Below are 13,910 nucleotides of genomic sequence, written 5' to 3' on the forward strand. Positions count from 1 at the left end.
CTCAAGTTTGAGTAGAACCTGCTGTGGTAATTGAATGGTTTGCACACACAGTTTAGGTCTCTGCTCCAAAGTGAAAACCAAATGTCAATGTGCTTCCTCCTTATAAATAACCAGTTACATGGGTGACCTAAAAATAGAGTTCTTGTTGGCAAAGACAGGTTAATGACAGCCAGCTTGGAATCCTGTCATGTAGGACAGCTATTTTCGTGCCACAGTGTAGCTAGATTTGTCAATCTTCTCTAGCCTTTAGCACAGATTTTAGATCTTACTGCCCCAACTAAGGAATCACAGCTAAGGAATGTGGAGTTTACTAGTGAAGAATTGATTGCATTGTTTCTGATTAGATCAGGAGGGAATTAGAATTCCGTGTTTTTGTGTAGAAGAGCAAGAAAAGGTAAAGCATGACTTAAAATTCACAAAAGGTAGTAGGACAAGGGAAAGGAAGAAGAAGTTATGGTGTGAACAGGTAAGCAGAACTATTGTCCAGCTTGGGAGTGTAATTGTAATGGGATACAACTAACTTATTTGACTCAAAATATTTAAAAGGTAATGGTTACAGTTGTTTAAAGAAGAAAATAAGAATAAATAATAGCAGGTCATCAAAGTTAGTGATGTCATATTCCTTGGCCTTATTTTAAGAAACTTAAAAGCACAGCTGGAAATTTCCAGTCATCAATCTAGAAACTTTCATAGACCATACTTTTTTTTTTGTAATTCAGTGATTTACATTTTTTTTAAAGATTTTAATTTTAAGTAATCTCAGTACCCAACATGGGACTCGAACTTACAACCCCAAGATCTAGAGTCGCATGCTCTATCAACTGGGCCAGCCAGGTGCCCTTAATTTTTTTTTTAATGCAGAATACTGGAAGCACAAATATTCAGATTAACAGATGGCAGACTTCTCAGCAGAGGCAATAAAAAGACTTTACAGTTCTTCTCACCGGAAATGTATTTAACCACAATTCAGTCTTGCAGTCTTTTTTTTTTCCAAGTACATTTCATTATAGTAGAATTTTTCTCTATTCTTGTCAAGTTTCTGATCCCTCTGGAAAAGTCAACACATATGAAAACCATTTATGTTCTTTTTATCCGATTACCATAATACTGGGAGTATGTGGTTCAAAACTTGGGACCAAAAATTCTTCTATTCTTTCTTCTAGACTCTAGGCCCTCTTTAGGAATACCGCCATGACTTCACATCCACTCCCCATTCCAACTCCCCAGGCAGAACTAGGCATCACCCAGCAGGGTTCCCATAGCATACAACAGAAAACCTCCATTGTACCTTTTATTGCACGGTACTGTAGCTGTTTACATACAGGTCACTTTTGAGGACAGCATCTTTGTCATGGTTGCATACATACCTCTTAGACCAGTGCATAATAAATGCCAACAGAAATTCTTGTAAGAATCCTATAAGAATAAAATTGTTTCTAGGGGCTGTGTGGGCAGTTCTGAAATGCACAGTGTGGTTTCTGCTAAAGACGTTAACTTGTGGTTGATATTAGAAGAGAGCCAAGCAAAGCAGCAATTATTCCATGTATTCCTAGAAAACTTTACCCCCATTTCTTTTAATCTCTTCACTCCCAGAACAACTGCTGTTTATTTCTACTAATAGAAATAGCGCTAACTGATCCTCCCTTCTTCCAAGGAGAACATAGTTGGCTCAGCAGAGAGAATGGGCTCTATAGAAACAGTAGAGGCTGTGGAGAGAGGTGGAGGTAGAAAGTATGACTCACCATGGCAACCATCTCCATCATTAAAGGACTGAGTCAGAGTTTTCAGAGTACAGACAAGCACCTTGGAAAAGTTCCCTGGAAATCAGAGCATTTAAGAGCTGGGTTTTCTTGTCACAGTCATTAGAGTAGATCTAGACCTAAAGGAGGTAAAATCCTTGAAATTCCTGTCAGCCAGAGTGTCCCCCTCTCTCCTGTGTCTCTAGATACAGATTTGTAGAAGTAGCATGGGGCCTGGGTTACCAGAATTATTACTACTGCTGCTGTAGCTGTTACTGCAATCAGAATTTTTGGAACCACAAGGCAGCTTGCGTGCCCCACTGCACTAGAAATGGATGACTTTGTCTCCTTGAGTAACATACCTACCTTATATTACCAAAGGTGTGCTTCCACTCTGCCTAGCAATGATGGCGATCTTGGCAGCACCTGAGAGGTTTTAAGATTCACGGGCCTCACCTTGTAAGTATTCAGGATCAGCCTAGGTGTCTCTAATGAATTTGGGACCCAGGGCACCAGAGAAGATTTGAGCCTTAGTTAAGGGACATGTGGATTCTGAAAGTATGGAAAGAATAATGAGTCTGGGAGCAGTTTTCAGTTTTGACTGGCTCAGTTACTAAGTGTTTTAACCTCTCCGTATGTAAGAGGGGATAGCAATTCTCCTCCCAATGCCTTGCTAGAGTAGGTAAGACATATGATCAGATAATACAAAGGAAATTATTTGGGGAGTTAAATTGCATGGAAATGCAAGGTACATTCCTGTTAGGAGGACTTTCCCCTTGGCTCTGAGATGACTACCACTACTTGTGAGCACTTGGATGAGTCATTTATCCTCTCCAGAGGTCTGTTCTCTGAGGTATAATTGGGTTATCTCCCAGGCCTTTCCAGTTCTATCTTTACATGGCCCTAAATTTCTTTCATCTTCTTATATTTGGAAAAACTCCTTCCTCCAACCCCTTGCTGCATTTCCTGCCTTTCATCATTCTAACAGCTTTGGAATCTCAGTGCCTCCAAAACAGTGTGCAGATATAAACAGTTCACCATTTCCCCCTTACCATGGCAGGCAGAGAGAGAGGGAGAGGCTGAGCCATGTAGTTAGAGTGCTTGGAAAAGAAAAAAGCCCCTTAACAATGAAAGATTATAATGTAGACGTCAGGGGTCCAAGAATAAAAAAATAACCAAGAACCGCAAAGGGACATTTTTAATGATTACCATAATATCATAAATTTTGTGCATGGTTGCAGGATAAAACTCTAAATAGTATGCAACTATTCCCCAAGATATTTGCCATTATGAATTAATCCCTATATGTACAATAGTCACCTGCTGGGATTTTCCCCACTCTAAAAGGATGTAATTAAAAAAAAACTATTAGAAATATTGTGAGATCTGGGGGCACCTAGCTGGCTAAGTCAGTAAAGCATGAGACTCTTGGTCTCAAGGTTGTGAGTTTCAGCCCCATGTTGGGCATAGAGATATAAATAAATAAATAAATAAATAAATAGGTGAAAAATTTTTTAATTTTTAAAAATTAAGAAATAAAAATACTGTAAAATGTTCTTAAACAACCATCACTACCACTGATTGGTCAGCAATTTTCAGCATATATAAAGATTACCCAATAGCCAACTGAACATGTGCCATACTCTTCCCAAATAACTTTAATATTAATTAGTATTTCTTTGGTACAACCAACAAAATAAAGACAAAGGAAATATTTCCCTTAAAATTCCAAAAAGTTATCTAGTCTTCCATTTCACATTTTGCTAATCTACAAGTTTAATCACACTAATACAATATAACAATTTTGAAATATTACAATAAACTTGCTTTAGGTTTGCCATGTTAAATAATTTCTCAAGTGCATGGTTTCTGTCTGCCTTATAGTACACAAATTGGAGATGATACTAGAGGGGAAGTTAAGTCTAGAATTCTCAATTCAAAGGCTCTGCCAAAGAGATCAGCATGTCACTATCACTTTGGGTGAATCTGTACTGAATCAATAATTTATTCCTGAGTCACTGATACTGTTTGTCAGTTCTTTTCCCTTGTTATTCATTTCAAGGAATAAAAAGTAAGATTATTCTAAACAGTAATGTAAAAGTGAATTACAGTCTTTTAGAAGAAATTCTCAAACACAGAAAAAATAAAAATAAAAAGATAGCAAACAATCTGTCCTCTTGGGTGATACTATCCAAGATAAGTCAGCCTGTTATCATCATCACTTTCTTGATTTCACCTTCTAATCTCATTATCTGCTGCCAGATCCTATTTCTCAGGGTTTCTGTGCCTACCAAACACCAGCATTGTCCTCCAAACATCCTTAAATCAAGCACAAAATAATAATAGCACAAAACACACTAGTTGCTCATTAAATACCTACCATGTGCCACGTACTGTGTTAGGCACAGGGTAATTAACAGGACATGGTCTCTGCCTTGGAGAGCTTAATGGGATATGAGGGAGATAGATGGAGTTTACAAAAATGATTACCATTATGTAATAAAGGCTGCAATTGAGGTATGTACAAGGTACTATGAAAGCACAGGGGATGGAGTATCTATGTTGATGGGGAGGTTGGGAAAACTTCGAAAAAGAATTAACTTTCAGGGGTGCCTGTGTGGCTCAGTCAGTTAAGTATCTGACTTCAGCTCAGGTCATGATCTCAGGGTCCTGGGATCGAGCCCAGCATCGGGTTATGCTCAGTGGGGAGTCTGCTTGTCCTTCTCCCTCTGCCCCTCCCCCTGCTCATGCTCGCTCTCTCTCTCTCAAATAAATAAAATCTTTAAAAAAACAGAATTACTATTCAGGTTTTAGAGGAAGTAGAAAGAAAATTTTCCAGGTAAAAGGAATTGCAGACCATGGCAGTCTGAGAAGGCATGGTATATATTTTTTGGAAATCACAATTGGTTTCAAAGCCTAGAAGAGTAACAGTGGAGAAGAAAGTAGGGCTGGTAAGGCAAAGGCATGATTTGGAGTGTCTTAAATATCTTGCTAAAATGTTTAGACTTTCTACAAAACTTAATGGAGGGCCATTGGAGGATTTTAAGTAGGAGAATGACAAAAATACAGAATGGATTAGGTGGAGACAAGACTAGAAGTTATTCAATTATTTCTTTTTTTTTTAAGATTTTATTTATTTGACGGAGAGAGACATAGCAAGAGAGGGAACACAAGCAGGGGGAGTGGGAAAGGGAGAAGCAGGCTCCCCACATAGCAGGGAGCCTGATGCAGGGCTCGATCCCAGGACCCTGGGATCATGACTTGAGCCAAAGGCAGACGCTTAAAAACTGAGCCGCCCAAACGCCCCACAATCAAGCTTTTTCAATAAAACTTATTAAATATTGTTAAAGGAATTAAGGGAGGTGGTAAGAGAGGAGAAAGAGGAGACTGACAGTAAAAAATGGAAGAAGGGGGACAATTTCCAAGATATTTAGTAGATAGACTCAACAGAAATTGTTAGCCAATCAGACAGAAAGGAGGAAAAGGCAGGAGTCTATTATGACTGCCAGGTTTCTGTCTTGGGAACCTGAGGGACAGAGGTGCAATTTACTGGTATTAAAACCAAGTAAGATGAACGGTTCTCATGAGGGAAGGAAAGAGATTATTGACTCAGCTTTGACCATGTTGAGTATGAAGTACTTGGAGTTAATCCCATAGAAATATAGATCTGAAACTCAAGAGAGAAGTCTTTACTAGAAGCATATTTTAGTTGTCATTGAATGTTTGGAAGGTGAGACCAAAGAAGTCCTCTCTAAATGGCTCTGAGACTGTAAAGTGTAAGGGAATGCCAGAGAAGAAATAAATATTCTTACAAATACCAACACCTGTAGGGCAGGAAAGTAGAGGGAGACAAGCCATCTCTGGAGCTCCCAGAAACATAGGTAAAACAAGAGAGTTTCAAAAAGGAAATAAAGATAAGGCATGAGTTTCCTCATCTGGCAAGTAGGTTCTCAGATAATGCTCATAAAGTGTTCATCACGAAGCCAACATGTAGTGAGTACTAAATAAATATTGTAGGATGATTAGGTTTGAGCAGGACATAGCCAAGGCAGTAAGACTCTATGGCAGTGTGGAGGATAATTTGCTCCCTTTGTTCCCTTTTTTAGTAGAAAGAACACAGGAGGCAGGCGCCTGGCTGGCTCAGTTGGTTAAGGGTCTGCCTTCAACTCAGGTCATGATCCCAGGGTCCTGGGATCAAAGCCCACATTGGGCTCCCTACTCACCGGGGAGTCGGCTTCTCCCTCTACACTTCCCCTCTGCTCATGATCTCTCTCCCTCTCTCTCACGCTTGCACTCTCTCTCTCAAATAAATAAATAAAATCTTAAAAAAGAAAAAACGAACGAACACAGGAGAATGGTAACTGGGTGGCTCAGTGGATTAAGCAGCAGACTCTTGATTTTGGCTCAGGTCATGATCTCAGGATTGTCAGATCAAGTCCTGTCTCGGGCTCTGTACTTGAGATTCTCTCCCTCTCCCTCTCTCTATCCCTCCCTCCCCTCTCTCTGTCTCTCTCAAATAAATAAATAAAATTAAAAAAAAAAACAACACAGGAGAGATGAGTCATTGCTCTTCACAATGTCTATTAGTGGAGAATTAACTAGTACAATTTCATCAAAATGAACTCATATTTACAAATAACACACTAATAAAGAAAAATAATCTTGTAACTATAAAGACTCCTTTGTAACAAATTTTTAAAGCCATTCCAAAGTAATTAAAAGGATCATGATGACACTTGTAAACAGCAGGGAATTAAATGGAGTTATTTGGGGAAGTAATAATGTATAAAGCTATTCCACAGAGTTCCATTTCCATCATTACTTTTAAAACAGGGAATTTACTTTACACAATGAATATTACATAAAAGGAAAAAAGCTTAAATAGCAGTAAAAAGTAATGTAATCATTGGTCTGTAAGTTGCAGACATAGTTTTCCTGGCTGTCATCATTGTAAATAATATTTTCTGTCTCCTTTTGAACTCTGTGGAAGTGTGCTACAGTAACTCTAAATTGTCCTGACTGGTGCACACCAATGTAGTAACAAAAATATGTTCATATATTTGTAAAACCACAACAATAGTTCTTATTTAAAGCTTACTGAAGGAAGGTGAGAAACAGTATTAGTGGTTTCTTTCTTCCTGATGATAGCAACCCAGGATGGACAGACTTAGAATAAAAACATTTTTAAAGATCATGGAGTGGTGGGGTGCCTGGGTGGCTCAGTCGTTGGGCGTCTGCCTCTGGTTCAGGTCATGATCCCAGGGTCCTGGGATTAAGCCCCGCATTGGGATTCCTGCTCGGCGGGAAGCCTGCTTCTCCCTCTCCCACTCCCCACTCCCCCTGCTTGTGTTCCCTCTCTGGCTGTGTCTATCTCTGTCAAATAAATAAAATCTTTAAAAAAAAAAAAGATCATGGAGTGGCCTCATTCACAAAAGGCTAAAGAAAGTACTCACAGTAATGCTTTTTATAATTAATTTCCATAATTTTCATGTGTCAGAAAATTTTAAAATGCTTAAAAATACAAATCTAATTTTTAAAATTAAATTTAATAGGCATAAAATAACCCTATCAAATTGCTTGCTCTCAACTTCTATACTTACCTCTTCTATACTTGGCACCAGTTCACAAACTATACTTTGAGTAGCATTGGTCTAGAGGACAATTTCTCTTGAAATATTCATGAGCATGAGAGGTGGGGTTTTTAGTAATTTACTACATAATTATATTTTATGATTCACTCATACTAAACTCTTTAGAAAGATGACATATAAACCAGAATGCAAGTTCATTTGCTATGGGATAATCCCTTCTAGGATTAGAATATGTGGGAATCCAAATTAACAATTAGAAGTTTGTTGAGGGGTGCCTGGCTGGCTGGCTTAGTTGGAAGAGCATGTGACTCTTGATCTTGAGGTCATGCGTTTGAGCCCTACTTTGGATGTAAGAGATTACTAAAAATAAAGATTGTTGAGCAAAGAACCAGGGCATAAGAAATAACAGAAGAAGAAGGAGGAGGGGGTGGGGAGGGAAGGAGGAAGGAAGGGAGGGAGGGAGGGAGGGAGAGAGGGAGAGAGGGAGGAAGGAAGAAGGAAAGGAGAAAATAACCTTAAAGGGATATTTCAAGGCAAGGAGAGCAGCTTGGCAGAGTGGTGGAGGCAGGGACTCTTCCATTCAAGCCACTAGTATTTGAATCCCAACTACATCATGTAATACTTGTGTGACCTGAAACTTTGTGAGGCTCCATGTCCTAATTTTTATAATACAGATAATATCAGTGTGGAGAGATTTATAAAAAGATTAATACAGTGCTTAATGCAGTACCCAGTGCATAGTAAGCATTCAATAAATGTCAGTTGATATTATTAATACCATCCTATAATAATATATATCTCTACAACAACCAACATGCTTATGGTATACAGATTCCGTGCTTCTTCCCTAGACAAAGCTGGATAAACCCTGACAACCGTCAAATCTTTAGCCTTTACTCTTCTGTGTACCTAGTCATCATCTTCCTTCTGTTCTCACAATCTTCCTCTGGACAGATACAAAAAAATTGATTCTGTTTCAATTTACACATTCCAGGATGACTTCCCTTAGATCACATTCAATTCATCTTGACTCAAGTTTTCTGGGATCTGGGATGTAGGGAGCAAGGAGTCTGCTTCTCCCTCTCCCTCTGCCCCTCCCCGCCACCCCCTCACCCCCGCTCCTGTGCTCTCTCTCATATAAATAAAAATCTTAAAAAAAAAAAAAAAAAAGAATATTGGATGTGATTAAATTCCTTTAAACATTCATTTGCTCTCTCCCCCCATTATAAGAGTGGCATTTTGGGAAAGAAATTAGAAAATACAGAAAAGAAGAAAAAAACTGTTCATCCCATCTCTCAGTCACACCTGCAAAGCACTAAAATGTCAGTTATAACATGGTTAATATTTTGGTTTATTTTTTTTTCTATTTTTAACTTGCATTTTTACATAGTTGTAATTATACAAATTATATAACTTGTATTGTTTCTTTTCATTTAACATTACAAAGTAAGTATTTTCTCCATGTTAAAGTCATTAAAGAATACTTCTTAATATCTGAAGAATATGACATTATGTAGATGTTTCATTATGTAGATATCTCAAGTGATATCACCTACTATGCATTGGTTCTTTAAAGAATTTCTGAGTCTGATTTTTCTAACAAGTTCAAGAAAAAAATGCAAATGTGTATTTGGCACAGCTTGGAAAGCAATAAGGACACAATAAATTTTAGCTTTTATTTATTTATTTTTGAGAGAGCGAGAGAGAGCAGGGGGAGGGGCAGAGGGAGAGAAAGAATCTTAAGCAGGCTCCATGCTCAGCATAGAGCCCAACACAGGGCTGTCTCATGACCCTGGGATCATGAACTGAGCCAAAATCAAGAGCTGGATGCTTACCCAATTGAGCCACCCAGGCACCCCATGCTTTTCTTCCTATTATAGTTATCTATCAGGAGTTTGATTGTTCTCTGAAAACTTAAATATACAATTTTTAGGAGTTCCTACTCTACTATGTTCCTCAAAATCTTCAGAAATAGTGCCTTTCTCCAAGCATACTTTGAGTACCATTATTTTTTTTAAGCTTCTAGTGTGTTCCTCACATAGTGCTAATGAAAATGATCATGTGAATTATGGAACTTTATGTCAGTGTGCCACCACCATTCAGCACCATAGCGTAAAATAGGCTTACAATAATGACCTTATATCCTTGTTGGGACATGAACAAAAATTTTTGGAAGCCATGGGGCATGTTGTGATTCGAGTCTTCTCAATTCTATTTCTGTATCTCTGATCTAGCCACTTTTGTCCATTTCTGCTGCCCTCTGATAGTCAACACCATCATTGTTCCCCATTTGGCAAGAGAGGAAACCTCAAGTCTTTAACCCCATCACACTAATTCCATTCTAGGACTCCCTCCAATCCATATTCCACAGACTAGGAAAGGTTATGTTCTTAAAAACATGTATTTCCTGTTATACAGCTGTTGCTCATCATCCTTAAAATAAAATCCATTCTTACCAAGGCCTATAAGGACCTGCGTGATCTAGTCCCTGCCAGATCTCTCCAGGCTGACTCCCAGCTTTCTTCCCTTATTTTGCTGCAGTTCCTCAGGTCTTGCATCTCTCTGAACACCAACAAACTCTTCCCACCTCGGTATTTGTTTTGTCATCCCTCTCCTCCTCTCCCTCTCTCCTTGATTCATTCTTGTCATTTAGGTCTGGGTCTCCTGGGAGGTACCGCCCCCCGACCTCCCTGCCTAAGTCAGTCATCCCACCACCTAGCCTGCTTACCTCTTTCACAGCACATATTACAACTTATAATTATATTCTTTGCTTAGTCACTTGTTATTTTCTCTTTCCTCATCTGTGTATAAGTTCTATTGGAGGCAAAAACAATGTTTACGTTGTTCTTCATAAGACAGCAGAGTGCCTTATATATGCTATGCATTTTGTCCCTGTGACTTATTCATTCCATAACTGGAAGCCTGTACCTCCCATTCCCCTATACCCATTTTACCCACCAACCTCCACCTCCTCCCCTCTGGCAACCACTAGTTTGTTCTCTGCATTTATGGGCCTGCTTCTGTTTTTTGTTTGTTCATTTGTTTTTTAGATTCCACATATAAGTGAAACCACATGGTATTCATTTTTCTAGGACTTACTTTACTTTTTTCACTTATTTGGTAGCTTCCAATGAAAAATGCACTAAGATAGCAATATTTGTTCAACATGCCCAGTTTAAAAAAAAAAAAAATTGTGTTAGAGTAGGAAAAAAAAGTATGACTACTTTAGCATTTGGTTAAATAAATGTTATTATGTTTGCCGGAAACTGTTCAAGAACATTTCTCCTTATGTAAGGCTTACCCCCAGTAATGCTGCTTAGGTCAGTGTCTGTCTGGATTATCTGCAGCCTAAATGCCAACTCTGTAAATTAAAGCTGTCAAGTGACAGCTTTGCCATAGCATGCATAACCAACTTTTAAAATTTATTTATACTCCATTCCCTTTCTCTGGCCAGATTAAATTCTCCTTTCCTAAGCCATTTTTTTACTCACTCCAAACTGTGGCATAATTCAACATGTTCTAAACAATTACATGGAAACTAAAGCTCTTTTGATTTCCAATTCCCAAATGACTTTCATTCAGACTTTAGAATAGCAAAAGAAATTTTTCAGAGTTCACTAAATGTAACAATTTTCTTAAATTCCTCCAGGTAACAGTGTATGAATCAGTCATAATAATGGCATGCTATGAAAATGCTGTGAATTATTATAGGTTCATAATAAGTCCTTTATTCAGTGTCCCAAGGAAACAGTTCATTTCAACATGCAAATGGAAATATTCTTTTGACTAATCTGTCCATCACATTGTAATGTGCATGCTGAACCTCCACAGAAGTAAATACTACATTAAGTGGCAGGATTTCTAAGGTGAAAACACATTTTCCTCTGATATGAAGACTTCCCTAATCAATTTCCAGGTTTCTATTTAAGTGGATTAAAATTAGTCATGAAAAGTAAAGAGACAGAAAATGGACATAATAAGGATTAACTGGAGAGAATTATTTTCTTTTTTTTTTAAGATTTTATTTATTTATTTGACAGAGAGAGACACAGCCAGAGAGCGAACACAAGCAGGGGGAGTGGGAGAGGGAGAAGCAGGCTTCCCGCGGAGCAGGGAGCCCGATGCGGGGCTCGATCCCAGGACCCTGGGACCATGACCTGAGCCGAAGGCAGATGTTTAACAACTGAGCCACCCAGGCGCCCCGAGAATTATTTTCTTAAATGGACGATTTTTTTTTTAAGTTGTTTGAAAACTGCCTTAATTTTATTGAGAAAACATTACTTCTGGTGATTGGGTTGGATGACTTAGAAAAATTTTTATTTCTGATCCAGCAGGATTCATTTATCTAAAGATATTTACATCTTTAGCACCCACTTGGATTGGTAACTGGCAGTTTCTACGTCTGACATATACAAAACACAACAGCCCAAGTATAGCTATCGGCCTATGGACTTTGTCCTTGAAAAGCCTGTTGTGACAAGCTTAATTGCTTGTTAGAGATCTCTGTGTTTAAAATTCCCACAGAAATGATGATGTAGCACTGCTGTTTGGTTTCATTATTCATCAAACTAATTTAAAAGATTTGATATCCCCATCACAAGAAAAAAATTTGTAACTATGTATGGGGACGGATGTTAGCTAGACTTATTGTGAGGATTATCTCACAATGTATACGAATATTGAATCATTAGCTTGAACACCTGAAATTAATATGATGTATGTCATTTATATCTCAATAAGGTAAGTACACAGAAATATACAGATATAAACAAAGACTTCATAAAACTTAAATCAATGTCTTAAGGGATGAAACTTTTTAACGTAGAGCATTAGTTTTAAGCATTTATGCTGACAATTGTATGTTCACAGAAATGTAAATGTGCTCTACATTTTTTAACATTTTTTACAATCACACAAGAAGATTAATTTTAGATATAAAACAAAATAGGCTGTTCTGTAACAGCAAAAGGAAAATAAACTTTTACAATGTTGATAGGGACTGTGTTGTGTCCCTGAATTTTTAGGAAATACTTAAGATTGCCCTCTGCACTGGTATCCAGACACCCACTGGGGTATTTGCTTCTACTAAGTATAGTTGGCATATTATTATACTTTGCAGTCTACTGTTTGTTTCTGGGTTAGTATTGACACATTCAATCTTTCTATCATTGCAATGGTAATATACATACTATATTAAATGCTTTTTTTTATTAAATGCTTTTTTAATCAGACTTCCTCATAACCCCAAATCATCATTCTGTTTTGCTGAGAAAAGTAACTTATAGCTGGGCATCTTGTTTAGTAGGAGAAGTCATCTTCCATCTCAGGGCTTTTTCTGGAGCTTAGAGCAAGCATTAGCTTTCAGCATTGGGTTTTCTTACCTCTGGATGTCTGGACCACTATTTGCAAGCATGTTGGCTCAGGCTGGAGACCTTCTACTAATAAGTGTAGGTGCTGATGCTCCAAATGCAAATCTGTGGAGGTTAGTAGGTCTTCAGGCCACAGGAATCTCTGCACCCATATTGGGATTGACTACTGTTCTCTAAGAGTCAACACCTTTAAACTATTGGGCTGAGTAGACCAGACACCCTCAGCACTACAGTGAACCACCATGGCACAGGACACATATAAACATGGCAGCTGCCAGAGTGACAGTCCCAGGGCTACCCTGAGAGAATTTAGCAAGCTGGTCAGCAAGACCATATTTATATTTGGTTTAAAGCGTGTCCTTTCTCTCAATAGCAAAAGTTTTCTCTAGTTTTTCATCCTTAAAATATGTCCTTTTCAAAACAGAAGAAGATGGTACCTCATCTGAGAGGCTAAGACCTCTGGAAGCTGATTAATGCACTTGTGAGTTTGAGCCCAGCTTTTAGAGCTTGGTGAGCATCGCTGACTGGATATTCCATGTCAGCACTACTTGTGGTAATTACAAGATGTGTGCATCACAAGGCTTGCAACTTGTATCACAAGTTCTACAAGAAAACTGGCTAATACTGATTTGGCTCTGCTTACCAATTGTTGAATTTATATCTTGTCCCAGCAAATTCATTTTTTGAAAAGTCATTACATGAAAAACTTTCACCACTCCAATTAGCATCACTGTGCTGACCAACTTTTGGAGTGAGGGTAGCTGATTGGAGTGAGAGTAAACTGATAAATGTTTTTTAGCTACACTAGTGTTTATGTTGGTCAAGCTTTTTGTTTATTATGAAGTTAATTCTGCCCATGACACACGGTTAGTATTTTCTCCTAGAGTGCCATCAATATTTTAACTTTATCAAAAGTTTTTGTCATATAGAAGTTTTTAATTTTTATATAATGAAATCTATCTTTTTCTTTGTGTCTTGAGTTCCCTGACCTACTTAGGAAGGTCCCTTCCACCCCAAGATTTTTTAAATATTTTTTTTGACATAGCACTTTAAGATCTTTACTCCATTTAAAGTTTATTTGTAAAAGGACATTGTTTCTCAAGCTCTTTAGTTTTCCTTGATTTAGATGGATTCAAAAGTTTCCTAAGCGAGTAATTTCTTTAAAATGAAGATGATTTGGGGGCGCCTGGGTGGCTCAGTCATTAAGCGTC

Source organism: Leptonychotes weddellii, chromosome 8 (assembly GCF_054177405.1).
Source record: "Leptonychotes weddellii isolate Sample4059 chromosome 8, ASM5417740v2, whole genome shotgun sequence".
NCBI lineage: Eukaryota > Metazoa > Chordata > Mammalia > Carnivora > Phocidae > Leptonychotes > Leptonychotes weddellii.